At 41.7% G+C, this 13,722-nt stretch overlaps 1 protein-coding gene across 10 annotated transcripts in view; it reads right to left on the reverse strand.

Annotated features, from left to right (window-relative positions):
• ARVCF (ARVCF delta catenin family member) overlaps nucleotides 1-13,722 on the reverse strand; it is a 444,466-nt gene that overhangs the window by 292,183 nt on the left and 138,561 nt on the right. Inside the window, exon 4 of one of the 10 annotated variants that reach the window (XM_073313185.2) lies at nucleotides 12,625-12,707. The exons of the other annotated variants lie outside the window; for them this stretch is intronic. The gene's annotated coding sequence lies outside the window, so the exon portion shown is untranslated. The remainder of the gene's footprint in view (nucleotides 1-12,624; nucleotides 12,708-13,722) is intronic. 10 annotated transcript variants of the gene reach the window in all.

Below are 13,722 nucleotides of genomic sequence, written 5' to 3' on the forward strand. Positions count from 1 at the left end.
TGCAGCATTACCTTGTAAAGTTTGTAGGATTACTGAATGCACTTTGCTGTATATTTCCTGTAGTGATGTACACCAGATTTCCTATGAGAGCATATGTAATATTTTGGCTTTACCCTGTCTTCATCCCACCACAGTAACTTTGAATTTGTGGAGCTTGTTTTTACCTTCTTTGTGGCACTGTGCTGTAAATTCCTATGATGGCACACCAATAGGAAACTTCTGAAGCAGATTTTGGAGCAGTTACATTTTCAGCAAGCTAGATGTAGGAGCATATGGCCATATATTTGTAGTTTTAAGTGGATGTCACTTGAAACTATGATTTTGTTGAACGCTAGAGTGGTTCTCGTCCTTATGCTAGGGACAGGTTTCTGAAGAGGGCTGTCTTGCCTGCAACAAACTTATATTAATTTGCTTAGGAAGTTCTCTAGGACAGGAAACAAGTTGGGACACTCGGCGTATAATGAGGCAATGGAAGCACACATGTTCAGAGTTCTGAACACATCTTCATTCCTACAAACCTTGAAAGGGACTAACATAATCTAGAGGGCTTTCTCATGTGTAAGGCTGCGAGTCTGTCATGGAGGCCACGGAAGTCACAGATTCCGTGACTTTCCGGGACATCCGTGACTTGTGCAGCCTGCAGGTGTGCCTGACCCCAGGGTTGCCCGAGCAGCTCAGGCAGCCCTGGGGCCAGCTGCACCAGCCCCTCCCAGCAACAGCGGCGGTTCTGTGCCACCTCCCGTGCCTCCCCCAGCAACAGCGGCAATCCCGGGCTGGCCCTGCCAGCACCAGAGGTCCCGGGCCAGCCCCGACCAGCACCAATGGTCCCAGGGCTGGCGGCGGCCAGCAGCAGCGGTCCCGGGGAAGTGGTCCCAGACCTGGCGGTGGCCAGCGGAGGCAGTCCCAGCCGCCCCCTGCCAGCAGTGGAGGTGGCAGTCCTGGGCCGCTCCCAACCAGCTCCGGTGGTCCTGGGCCACCTCCCGCTACCGGCAGCAGTCCCGGCCGCCTCCCGCCAGCTGCGGTGGTCCATGATGGCTCCCACTAGCAGCAGCAGTCCCGGGCCATCCCCCTGCCCCCGCAGAAGACCTGCGGTGATGGCCTGACTATGGCAGACTGCTTATGTAGTCAGTGTTCTCATGCAGGTTTCCTCTCTACTGCATTCCTCTCCCGTAGTCCTCCCACCAATGGGGTAACACTAGGTGACAAATCTCCCTGTGTTCACCAACACTTTGCAGTCCGATTATGGTTGCCTCTTTCATAGGTGCAGGGCAGAATGAACCCACATAAGACCAGCCATAAAGTGACCCTTACTTGAGTTGTGAACTCCATTAATATACCCAGTTTTATATTAAGATTTACAAGTCTTCCATAGACAGCAAAAATGGTCAACAATTAACTTCTCAATAATTTAAAATCCAACTCAAGTATAAAAATAGAGAAGCAAGGTATGTCTGCTGAGGCATGGAATATTCCCCACTATATATCCTGTAATCTGTCCCTCACAGTGTAACTTCAGTGTCTGAACCTACATTTTGGGGAGGTGCTCTCAGTATCTCTCTCCAAGAACATAAATATGGTCTAACCTATGACTGGGATTCCAAGCCTCTACTGCAGTGCAAATAATAAATAAAATGTTTTCCAGTGTTGTCTACTGAATGCAATCAAAATTTCAAGCCCCCCTACCCATTTCTTTAAATAAAACTGGCCAAAATAAAATAAAGCACCACTTCTATGGTAAAACGTCACATTTCATAAAAGAGGTTCACGAGAGGCAGTGTTATCTAGTGGTCTGTGCACAGGGCTGGGAGTCAGTCCTTCTAGCTCTAACACAGGCTTGCTGGGTGGCCTTGAGCAAATCTTTTCCCCTCTGTCTCTAAAACGGGGATAATTGGAGTATATACTTATTTTGCAAGGGCTGTTGCATTAATGTTTCAGTGTTTTGAAGATTAAAGTACCAACTATTATTTATTAGAATTGTCTACAGATGAATAAACTACTGCTGTAGAAGCAGCATCAAAAGCCTAAAGCTAAATTTCACTTGTATGATTCATTTACTAGAAAGATTTAATTGACATACCAGTGGGTCATTATGCTGAATTTGCGGCTTGTATTCAGGTTCCTCTACTAGGTGAATCAACTACATTCAAATCCTGTTGCCTTCCTATGTGGCTTCAAAACATCTGACTGTGCAGATTATTATTTTATCCCTTATAATTTGATAGGATAACTGTTTTATGCACAACATTGTCATAGCAGAGAGCTATCTCCAACTTCAGCAGTTCAATATAACCTTCAATGAAGAATTACTTATTAATATCAGTGTACCTGTGAAGCTATTAACCTCATACAACACAAATGAAACTAGACCTGCAAAGAGCCAAGGAAACACTGGTATAAGACAAGTAAAAGCTCTTTCAGTTAATCTTAAATTTCATTTTGTGGTGGCCACCACTAATCATTTAAGATGACTGATCGGGAAGCCTTTGGGTATGTCAGCACTTGGCAATAGCCCATTAAGCTGTCTTAGAGCCCTGATCTCAGAAACTTACTGGGAAATTCCAGGCCTTGCTGTGGGCTGATGACTGAGGTTTCATTGGCTATAGAGCCACAGTAATATATGACATGAGGAAGGGCGGTGTGGGATGTGTCCCACACTCTGGATTGAAGGTGCCCTCTGCTGGCAGATCCCTGCAACATTTTAGGATGCCTCCCTGAAGGATGGATCAATCCATAAAAGAGCTTTGAGGATGGGGGACAGATGTCTAAATAAAGGAGAAAGAAAAATTACAGCCCCCTTTTGTAGTAATAACTTGTACATTAATAAAAAAGCACTAATGTATATCACTAAACACTTTTCTTTGGAGAATTAACAGAAAGTGAGTTGTGGCTAAAGTCCTAACACAACTGTATAGAAATATCCTAAGTATTTCTGGCATTTCAATGAAACTCCCACAAAGGTGTGACCTTAAGGAGCACACTGGGGAAAGGTGGAGGGTAAATTAATCTCTCACAAGAGAATATGCAATAGTAATTACCAAGCAACATGTGAGAGCACAGGAAAGTATCAGGGGACATGTATCCCTAGACCAAGAGCTATGACAACAGAAAGAGCCACCAATGATTTTTTTCTAGCTTACAGGTCTATCAAGATAGTCACTAGATGAGCATGAAAGACGAAGAGATGGAAGGAACTAGAGGACAGTCTGTGTTTCTAATATTTTTAATTAAACATTGGAATTGTTCCATAGGGTTCATATATCTCATCCTGCTAGACAAGCCAAGCAATCTCTTCTATTAGCTAATTCTGTACTCAGCCACAGGGCTCCTGCCAATCTGAAGGGCTGGCTTGCTCTATAATTTTCACACTGCTGTGGGAGAAGGCAGAACAGTAAAAGCAGGTTAGGACAGAAGAGTCACTGTAATATAAACCATTTTATAGATTTATTGAATAGTGGCTTGAAGTAGTTCCACTGAGCAGCCCAATAAACCTGAGTGGAACTGCTTCAAGTTTACGTGCAATGAGATTAATACAGAGGGCAAGAAGAACCTGTACTCTGCTTTTTAACATTACCGTTACAGAAGGGTGAATACCTCCAAATATTTTCTATGAATGTTTACTTAAACAGTTGAGTATATCTGAATGGTGTTCATATACCCTCTTTCTATATTTCTCAAATATTTACACGAACAAGTTTTATGAACATTCCTGTCAGTGAACAGCTAACTTTAAATAAATATTACAGATACTTATGGATAGCAAATTTTGAATCTGTCAACATATTTGCAGCAGAAGCACAATTTTAATTATGTGTCCTATGTGCCCAATCAAAACTAATGTTTGAATTTTGAATATCAAACACGTTGTGACACAGGATCTGTAATCTGTCAGTTTACATTCATAGTAAAAGCAAATTTAAAGAGTCAAATCCATGCTACCACTGATCATCCAAGACACATCCACCATGAGGACATGATTCAAAACCTATAGCCAAAAAAAAACTGACATACAAATTAAAATGTCAATCACCTTGACTGGTGAGGAGTATCAAAGGAGCGGCAATCAAAATGGCCTGTGAACTTAGAGATAGGAAGGTGGAGGAATCTCCTAAAGGTAAAGAGGGCACAATAGTCCTCATATGAGGGGGGAAAGACTGTTTCTTCCAGATGGTATTCCTGGATCAAACACTCCTTTGTGAAAATGTTAATGTAAGCTCACCTGATAGTGAACTCTAACACCTGGACTTGATGAACAGATCTGCGAGAGAGAGGGACTTCTGGACACAGCAGTGGGAAGGGATGTGTGGATTGGTCAGGGGGATCCGACTCTGAGACATGTAAGATTTTTTCCCCTGGAACTAAGAATTTTTTTAAAGATTTCCAGATGTGAAAGCATCATAGAAACACAAAGTACCAAGCAAATACTAATTCAGGCATAATAGGAACACAGCTCTTTTTCTGTTGGTTGAACACTGCTCCAGCATTTGAAAGTTATGATCCTGCATCTGTTGCAGCAACTGCAAATCTGTATGAGTTCTACCCATCATAGCACCCGCACAGGTTGTTTTCTCTCCTCATAACTTCAGTATAGTCTAGTTTTGTCTCTGTTTTTACAAAATTATTTCAGGAATTCCCTGGGGACATATTAGTATGTTTTCTCTAAATAGGATTATACATGCCACTTCATTCCACCCACCAAACAAACAGCACTAATGTGTACATCTGTGCAGACTGTGTAACATATTGCTATGAGGTGAAAGGAGCAGGGAATAGCACACATCCTGGCAAGACTCTCATGATTTGCCATTTTCATGTATCCCCATTTCTTCTCTCATTTCTTTGCAGTTTGTGCAGAGCTCTGCAGCCAAAACTGTCACTAGGCCCAGCAGGTCAGACACAGCTGAACTTCAAACAGGCTAAATATCAACTGTTTTGATCCATAGCCCCAGCAGGGCAACTCAATCACTGAGGCCTCAGGTTAAACTAATTTACCATCCAGATCTGTCTGTAAGACATGCCTAACCTGCAAAAAATGTAAGAATTAAGTCTGAAGCAGATTGTATAATTGCTTCCATTGGGCAAAATGGCACAAAACTCCATCTTCATAATGATCACGCATTCAGTGTATCCCATCCAGACTTTGAATCTAGGATCCTTTCACATAGGTGTCAGATGGAGGAGTGAGTGCTATTAGTCTAGGGAACATTATAGCATCCTGGGTTGTGCCAGATTTATGACATCTTTATCTGGCATCTGTTCAGGAGGTAGAGCATCAGGCAGGTTCACCAATTCAGGTCTTGCTTTTTAACCGAATCAGTAGAAATATTTCATATGAATATAGCAAATAAAGAGTCTAAACTGTCTGAGATCTCAGGAACTTTAAGTAATGCAGATACATGAATCCAGAACATTTATATTACAATCTAAAAGTCTGGTGTATTTTAAATTACTCAGACCAGTTTGAGTTGTATCTGACACCACCCAAATGGTGGTTATTAGATAGGACTCCTCTACCTGGCTTACACTTACATAAAGATGGAGAGCAAATTCACTGTGCTATTTAGATCAGAAGAAAAACTGAATCTGATGGTCATTTATCTGCACCAGACACTGTAAAACGCAGCACAACTGACAGTCTGTCCCCATGACAAAGCTGATGGGAGAAGGTGTGAGGCCACCTTTCCGAAGCCACTGCTGACAGTTCCTCACCTTCATGAGTGCCAAATTCACTTCCCCAAACCAAAGTGTCTGGCAGTAAATTCCAGTTACTCGATATTGCTGTTCTATTTCAGTAGCCTGGACTGTCTCAGCACTGAATGGAGTGGACAGGAGGAAAGTTCTCTGTCACACAGAAATTTTTAGAACCAGATATAAAGAAAAATGATTGGGAAACAAGTGATAACTCAAAAACTAAATCACATGCTTGAGACATTTTACTCTCTTAGAGTTGGGCAATTCTGAAAATCCTTCCTTAGCAGTAATACCTCTTGCAAGAACAGCGCTTCCCAGTATGAACAACTCAGCAGTATTTGTACTAAAGAATCAGGGCTAACCTTGAGTAGCAACAGCATTGTTGTAGAAACTGTGGACCAGTAGTGCCTCCAGAGTTACAAGTGCATGCCCAGAGTAACTGCAATAACATCCCAATGTTGTCATCCAGTAGTTGTAGGGAAGAGTCAAGGAAGGCCAGCTTCCCATCAATAACAGTCACGCCTGTTGCCTGATAGGTTCTGGAGAGAGTCCTAGACAGTCTTTCCAGGCAACGTGTGCATTAAAGAGTCAGGGCTGAGCTAAGAAATTTCGATCCAGATCCAAGCTTCTCCAAAGTTAAAGGGGCTTCAGGCCCGCTGTTCTGATTTGAGCCACTCTTTAGTTAGAAGAGTGATAAAATGTGGTGAGATGGGCCATTCATGATGGAGGGATTCAAAGTCAGCATCCTGTGTTAGTTCTTATCTCCTGGGCCATTAGGTTCTAGGTGGCTTTTCCAAGTAACAAGTTCAATTTCTGGCTGGGAATGACCATTAGGTAGTTATAATTTGGGCACCTTCTATAGGAAATCTGTCAAAGTATACAGTAGAACTAAGGAAGCTCAGTGTCTCTAATAAACTATGAGAATACCTGGGGTGACAGTTCAAGCAATCAATAGAATTCTGTTCCAAGAATGCTTCATGTTTAGGAGACCAAGCATTCAACAGGCAGAAGCCATCTTTTTCCTCTGTTTTGGTGATATACTGTAGCAAATGGCCGAATCTCATAAATGGAGAAGATATACATTGGTGCTAGAATGTTGAGAAAATCACATTATTCTGCCACATACTTCAAAACAATAGCCCTAGGACTTAGACATATGATGAATTCACAGTTCACATGAAACATTACCACACCGATGTGTTAGAAATTTCTGCATATCCTCTGTCTTGTTACTTTTTGCAGAACAGTGAGTGGAGTGGCAGTCTCAAGTTTACAGTTGGATCTCGGATTCTACAAGGAAAGAATCTCCATCTTTTCATTCACAGCAGAAAATGCCCTGAGGTCACAATCTTTCTCCTCCTCTCTCCCCAACATAACTATATGCTTCATACTTTTCTGCATCCTACAGTAGATTCAAATTATTAGGTACAAAAATTAATATGATTCTCTAAGAACCATTTACAGCTTAAACCATAAGGCAAAACAAATTAAATTAAATTTAAACAAAGCAAATTATTTATTTTCCCACTGTTCCATTATAAGAGATTTAATCTCATTCATTCAATTCTATGCTTATGCATGTCACCAACATTATAATAACAGCCACAATTCACAGAAGTTAGCCCCAACTATGCTCTGAGAGATTTATTGAAAGAAAATAAAACAAACCCCATGATCCAGGTCATTAGGGATAAGACATTAAATTCTTCATACTCTGATAAATTCAGACACATAGGCTCGCTTCTTATGTGTGTGGGAGGAGGGGGACATAACAAGCATTAGTTCACATTCCTAGGTCACTGCATTTGTGAATAAATTCAGGGAACCATCCAGTTTGACCTCCTTTGTTTTTGATTTCGATATAATGTGCTACAAGAGCCAGCATTGTGAACAACAGGACAAATCTATTGTACAATGCAGGAAATCTCCTCTTTAACAGTGTGGAGGATGCTAACAGTAAGGGCAATAAGTCATTTGGCTGCTGTTATCATCAATCAGGCATGAAGGCTCTGGTATTCTGCAGTCTGAATTCTTAACCTAACTGATTAGTCATACAGGCCAACTGTATTACAGTATTGCTTCTCCACTCTCATTACAGGTCTCCTCCATTTAGAGTATTAAAACCCTGCTGATGAGCTCAGCTTTGCATGGAACAACTGGCTTTATTACAAAGCCACAGACTCTCTTTAGAGAGGAAGTGAGTGGAAGCCTGAAAAACCAATCCAAAGACAAATAAAGCAACAAGAAACCACCCGGACAAGCAGTGAAAGAATATTTTAAGGTGAAGAGTGAATGAAGTATGCAAAGAAATTAAGTGTAACAAGGAGGTACAAATTTTTATTACCAAAAACTCAGTAATTTCCATAATGATCACTGGAGAGTTGAGAACAGTGTTTTGGAGTAGCAGACATATCACTAATAACTAGTTTTGAATTCCCAATATAAAATTGTGCAGGGAGGTTTACTTGACCATTGAAGAATTTGTTCCCTGTTCCTTTAGATGTTACATCCTAACTAGGGCTGTCGATTAATCACAGTCAACTCAACTAAAAAAAATTAATCGCAATTAATTGCAGTTTTAATCACTGTTAAACTACAGAATACCAATTGAAATTTATTAAATATTTTGGATGTTTTACTACATTTTCAAATATATTTATTTCAATTACAACACAGAATACAAAGTGCACAGTGCTCACTTAATACTATTTTATTACAAATATTTGCACTGTAAAAATGATAAAAGAAATAGTATTTTTCAATTCACCTCATACAAGTACTGTAGTGCAATCTCTTTATTATGAAAATGCAACTTACAAATGTAGATTTTTTTTGTTACATAACTGCACTCAAAAACAAAACTTTAGAGCCTACAAGTCCACTCAGTCTTACTTCTTGTGCAGCCAAACACTAAGACAAACAAGTTTGTTTACATTTACAGGAGATAATGCTGCCCGCTTCTTATTTACAATGTCACCTGAAAGTGAGAACAGACGTTCACATGGCACTGTTGTAGCTGGCATCGCAAGATATTTATGTGCCAGATGCACTAAAAATTCATATCCCTCTTCATGCTTTGACCATCCTTCCAGAGGACATGCTTCCATGCTGATGACACTTGTTAAAAAAATAATGCGTTAATTAAATTTGTGATTGATCCCCTTGGGGGAGAATTGTACGTCTCCTGCTCTGTGTTTTACCGACATTCTGCCATATATTTCATGTTATAGCAGTCTCGGATGATGACCCAACACATGTTGTTCATTTTAAGAACACTTTCATGGCAGATCTGACAAAATGAAAAAGAAGGTACCAATGTGAGATTTCTAAAGATAGCTAAAGCACTTGACCCGAGGTTTAAGAATCTGAAGTGCCTTCCGAAGTCTGAGAGGGATGAGGTGTGGAGCATGCTTTCAGAAGTCTTAAAAGACAACACTCCAATGGGGAAACTACAGAACCTGAACCACCAAAAAATAAAATCAACCTTCTGTTGGTGGCATCTACCTCAGCTGATGAAAATGAACATGCATTGGTCTGCACTGCTTTGGATCATTATTGAGCAGAATCCATCATCAGCATGGACGCATGTCCTCTGGAATGGTGGCTGAAGCATGAAGGGACATATGAATATTTAGCGCATCTGGCCTGTAAATATCTTGCAACGCTGGCTACAACAGTGCCATGTGAACGCCTGTTCTCACTTTCAGGTGACATTGTAAATAAGCAGTGGGCAGCATTATCTCCTGCAAATGTAAACAAACTTGTTTGTCGGAGCAATTGTCGGAGCAATCCTCAGGGAATGGATGGGTAGGATCCCCTGGGGGACTAACATGAAGGGGAAAGGAGTCCAGGAGAGCTAGCTGTATTTCAAGGAATCCCTGTTGAGGTTACAGGGACAAACCATCCCGATGTGTCGAAAGAATAGTAAATATGGCAGGCGACCAGCTTGGCTTAATGGTGAAATCCTAGCGGATCTTAAACATAAAGAAGAAGCTTACAAGAAGTGGAAGGTTGGACATATGACCAGGGAAGAGTATAAAAATATTGCTCGGGCATGTAGGAATGAAATCAGGAGGGCCAAATCGCACCTGGAGCTGCAGCTAGCGAGAGATGTCAAGAGTAACAAGAAGGGTTTCTTCAGGTATGTTGGCAACAAGAAGAAAGCCAAGGAAAGTGTGGGCCCCTTAATGAATGAGGGAGGCAACCTAGTGACAGAGGATGTGGAAAAAGCTAATGTACTCAATGCTTTTTTTGCCTCTGTCTTCATGAACAAGGTCAGCTCCCAGACTGCTGCGCTGGGCATCACAACATGGGGAATAGATGGCCAGCCCTCTGTGGAGAAAGAAGTGGTTCGGGATGATTTAGAAAAGCTGGACGTGCACAAATCCATGAGGCCGGATCTGTTGCATCCGAGAGTGCTAAAGGAGTTGGCGGATGTGATTGCAGAGCCATTGGCCATTATCTTTGAAAACTTGTGGTGAACGGGGGAAGTCCCAGATGACTGAAAAAAGGCTAATGTCGTGCCAATCTTTAAAAAAGGGAAGAAGGAGGATCCTGGGAACTACAGGCCAGTCAGCCTCACGTCAGTCCCCGGAAAAATCATGGAGCAGGTCCTCAAAGAATCAATCCTGAAGCACTTACATGAGAGGAAAGTGATCAGGAACAGTCAGCATGGATTCACCAAGGGAAGGTCATGCCTGACTAATCTAATCGTCTTCTATGATGAGATTACTGGTTCTGTGGATGAAGGGAAAGCAGTGGATGTATTGTTTCTTGACTTTAGCAAAGCTTTTGACACGGTCTCCCACAGTATTCTTGTCAGCAAGTTAAAGAAGTATGGGCTGGATGAATGCACTATAAGGTGGGTAGAAAGTTGGCTAGATTGTCGGGCTCAACGGGTAGTGATCAATGGCTCCATGTCTAGTTGGCAGCCGGTGTCAACTGGAGTGCCCCAGGGGTCGGTCCTGGGGCCGGTTTTGTTCAATATCTTCATAAATGATCTGGAGGATGGTGTGGTTTGCACTCTCAGCAAATTTGCGGATGATACTAAACTGGGAGGAGTGGTAGATACGCTGGAGGGCAGGGATAGGATACAGAGGGACCTAGACAAATTGGAGGATTGGGCCAAAAGAAATCTGATGAGGTTCAATAAGGATAAGTGCAGGGTCCTGCACTTAGGACGGAAGAACCCAATGCACAGCTACAGACTAGGGACCGAATGGCTAGGCAGCAGTGGAAAACATCCGAAAATATTTATATAAATGGTATTCTATTATTGTTTAACAGCACGATTAATTGCGCGATTAACCACAGTTAATTTTTTTAATCACATGATTAATCGTGATTCATTTTTTTAATATCACGATTAATTTTTTTAATCTCTTGACAGCCCTAATCCTAACGCATTTGCTATAGAGGCCTCAAGTCACAGGGCACCTCTTGTCTGAGAAATGGGCTGGGTTACCTACAGAACTTGGCAATGCTGCTCTTTGATTCAGCAGGAAGGGAGCTCGTGATCATTCCCCTCTATTCGACATTGGTGAGGCCTCATCTGGAGTACTGTGTCCAGTTTTGGGGCCCACACTACAAGAAAGATGTGGAAAAACTGGAAAGAGTCCAGTGGAGGGCAACAAAAATTATTAGAGGGCTGGAGCACATGATTTATGAGGAGAGGCTGAGGGAACTGGGATTGTTTAGTCTGCAGAAGAGAAGAATGAGGGGGGATTTGATAGCTGCTTTCAACTACCTGAAGGGGGTTCCAAAGAGGATGGCTCTAGAGTGTTCCCAGTGGTAGCAGATGACAGAACAAGGAGTAATGGTCTCAAGTTGCAGTGGGGGAGGTTTAGGTTGGATGTTAGGAAAACCTTTTTCACTAGGAGGGTGGTGAAGCACTGGAATGGGTTACCTTGGGAGGTGGTGGAATCTCCTTCGTTTGAGGTTTTCAAGGTCAGGCTTGACAAAGCCTTGGTTGGGATGATTTAGTTGGGGATTGGTCCTGCTTTGAGCAGGGGGTTGGACTAGATGACCTCCTGAGGTCCCTTCCAACCCTGATATTCTATGATCTATGGTTCAGTGATATGAGACACTTCCCTCCAGCCCCTTTCCTCAACATTAAATAACTGGCACTACAGCTCTTGCAACACTTTGCATACAGAAATGGGACACTGAAGCAGTATTCTCTCTGCTTTCATGCATTCGGACCTACTTCCCAGAAAAATAATAGCACAAGGATTCTCAACAAAAAGCTAGCCTTACTGCAGCTGTATCTTAGCCTTGATTTCCTCTTCTTTCCCACTTCCCCATCCACCCAATCCAGTAGCTGTCCACAAGATTCCTACTGCATAATTTCATTTGACTCACAATTTGCTCTAAAAAGCCTTGAACACAGTGTACCATCTAATCACACGGCAAGCAACATCTTAATATAAAGGATGAACACTTCTCATAGTAATCTATACATTTGTACAGCAGTCTCCTCAACCACAAGTGTCCATAACTAATAAAAGAAATCACTCATCTCACTTCTGTGCAAAACATTTTTTTTTTTTTAGGATTGGACCTATCAGTCTCAACAGCTGAACTACCAGTCCAGAAAAGTATCTTTTTTCTCTCCTTTTCGGAGCTATGCAAGTTACCATTCACCTCTATCACAGTCAGATACAGTACACTACACATTGCATGCTCTATGGGTCCTAGTTACCTCGCCATAAACAAATATACCATAGTAAGTGACCTTCTGAAAATTTTTTCCCCATTGCACCATAGACAGTACTGGATATTATAAACTGCACCAAGCTTCTCTTCTGCTTCTTTCCGACTTGGTTTAAAGTATTCAATTCCGAGCATACCTGATGGTTTTTATATTCAGGAGTCAAAGCACTGCTGAGCTGGCATTCAGTGGGATTTCAGAGCAGACTGTAGAGAGGAATTACTCACAGAAAAAACCTGCAATGATGATGAAGTCCTGCAGTCAGCAATCGCTGCCATCCCCGAGCTCCTCCTCCATCCCTCGCACAATACTGAAGATATGAGAAACAAAGGAGGAGAGAAACATCTAGACCTGCCACCCATTCCCAGTCAGATAGTCTACACAATGTGTGCACTAAGAATTGGTTAGGGAACACAGTTTTGACTGTAGTCTGTTCTAGATTTTTAAAAAAACAGTCATTTTCAAAGCGGAAGTCAAGTAAAATGAACATGCCCTCTATCTGAATATTTTGGACTAAGTTCTTCTGCTGTCTCCTGTTGTACATTGATACTTACATCAAAGACAGCAGAACAGAAATATTGTGTATTCCATATGACAGGTGTTGATTTATCATTTTAGGTGTGCATACACACAGGACAAACAGCAACTGTCATCACATCTAATCTTTATTAGACTGAGTTCTGTGGGGAGAGAATGCTCTTCATTTTAGTCATCTGTAAGGTATTTAGTATAGTGGTCCTGATTGTAACATAAATAATAAATTATCAAACAAGTCAGGCAATGTGCTCACTGCAAAATTCTTCAATCTTAAAGAAACTGGTGACAGTCTGTCATTGATCAACATGCTGACATGAAATTAAAGCACTGAAATATTTGGAAACAGAGTAATAGAAATATAAGGCTGAAGGGGACCTTGAGAGGTCCACAAATTTTACAAGCATACTCTCCAATCCATTATCCAAGTCAGTAATGAAAATGTTGTCTAGTTCAGACCTAGAAAGGACCCCTGTGGGACACCATTAGATACATCCTCCAGGTCTGACAGTAAACCATTGATAACTACTCTCTGAGTATGGTCTTTCAACCAGTCATGCACCCACTGCATAGGTGTATCATCTAGACCACATTTCCCTAGTTTGGTTCTGAGAATGTCATTTGGGACTGTGTTGAAAGCCCTATTAAAATCAAGATACGTCACATCTACTGCTTCCCCCTATCCAGTAGGCCTGTCGTTCTCAACCAGGGGTATGTGTACCCCTAGAGTGTGCAGAGGTCTTCCAGGGGGTACATCAACTCCTCTAGATATTTGCCTAGTTTTACAACAT

The sequence above is a fragment of the Lepidochelys kempii genome, chromosome 15 (assembly GCF_965140285.1).
Source record: "Lepidochelys kempii isolate rLepKem1 chromosome 15, rLepKem1.hap1, whole genome shotgun sequence".
In the NCBI taxonomy this organism is placed as follows: Eukaryota; Metazoa; Chordata; order Testudines; family Cheloniidae; genus Lepidochelys; species Lepidochelys kempii.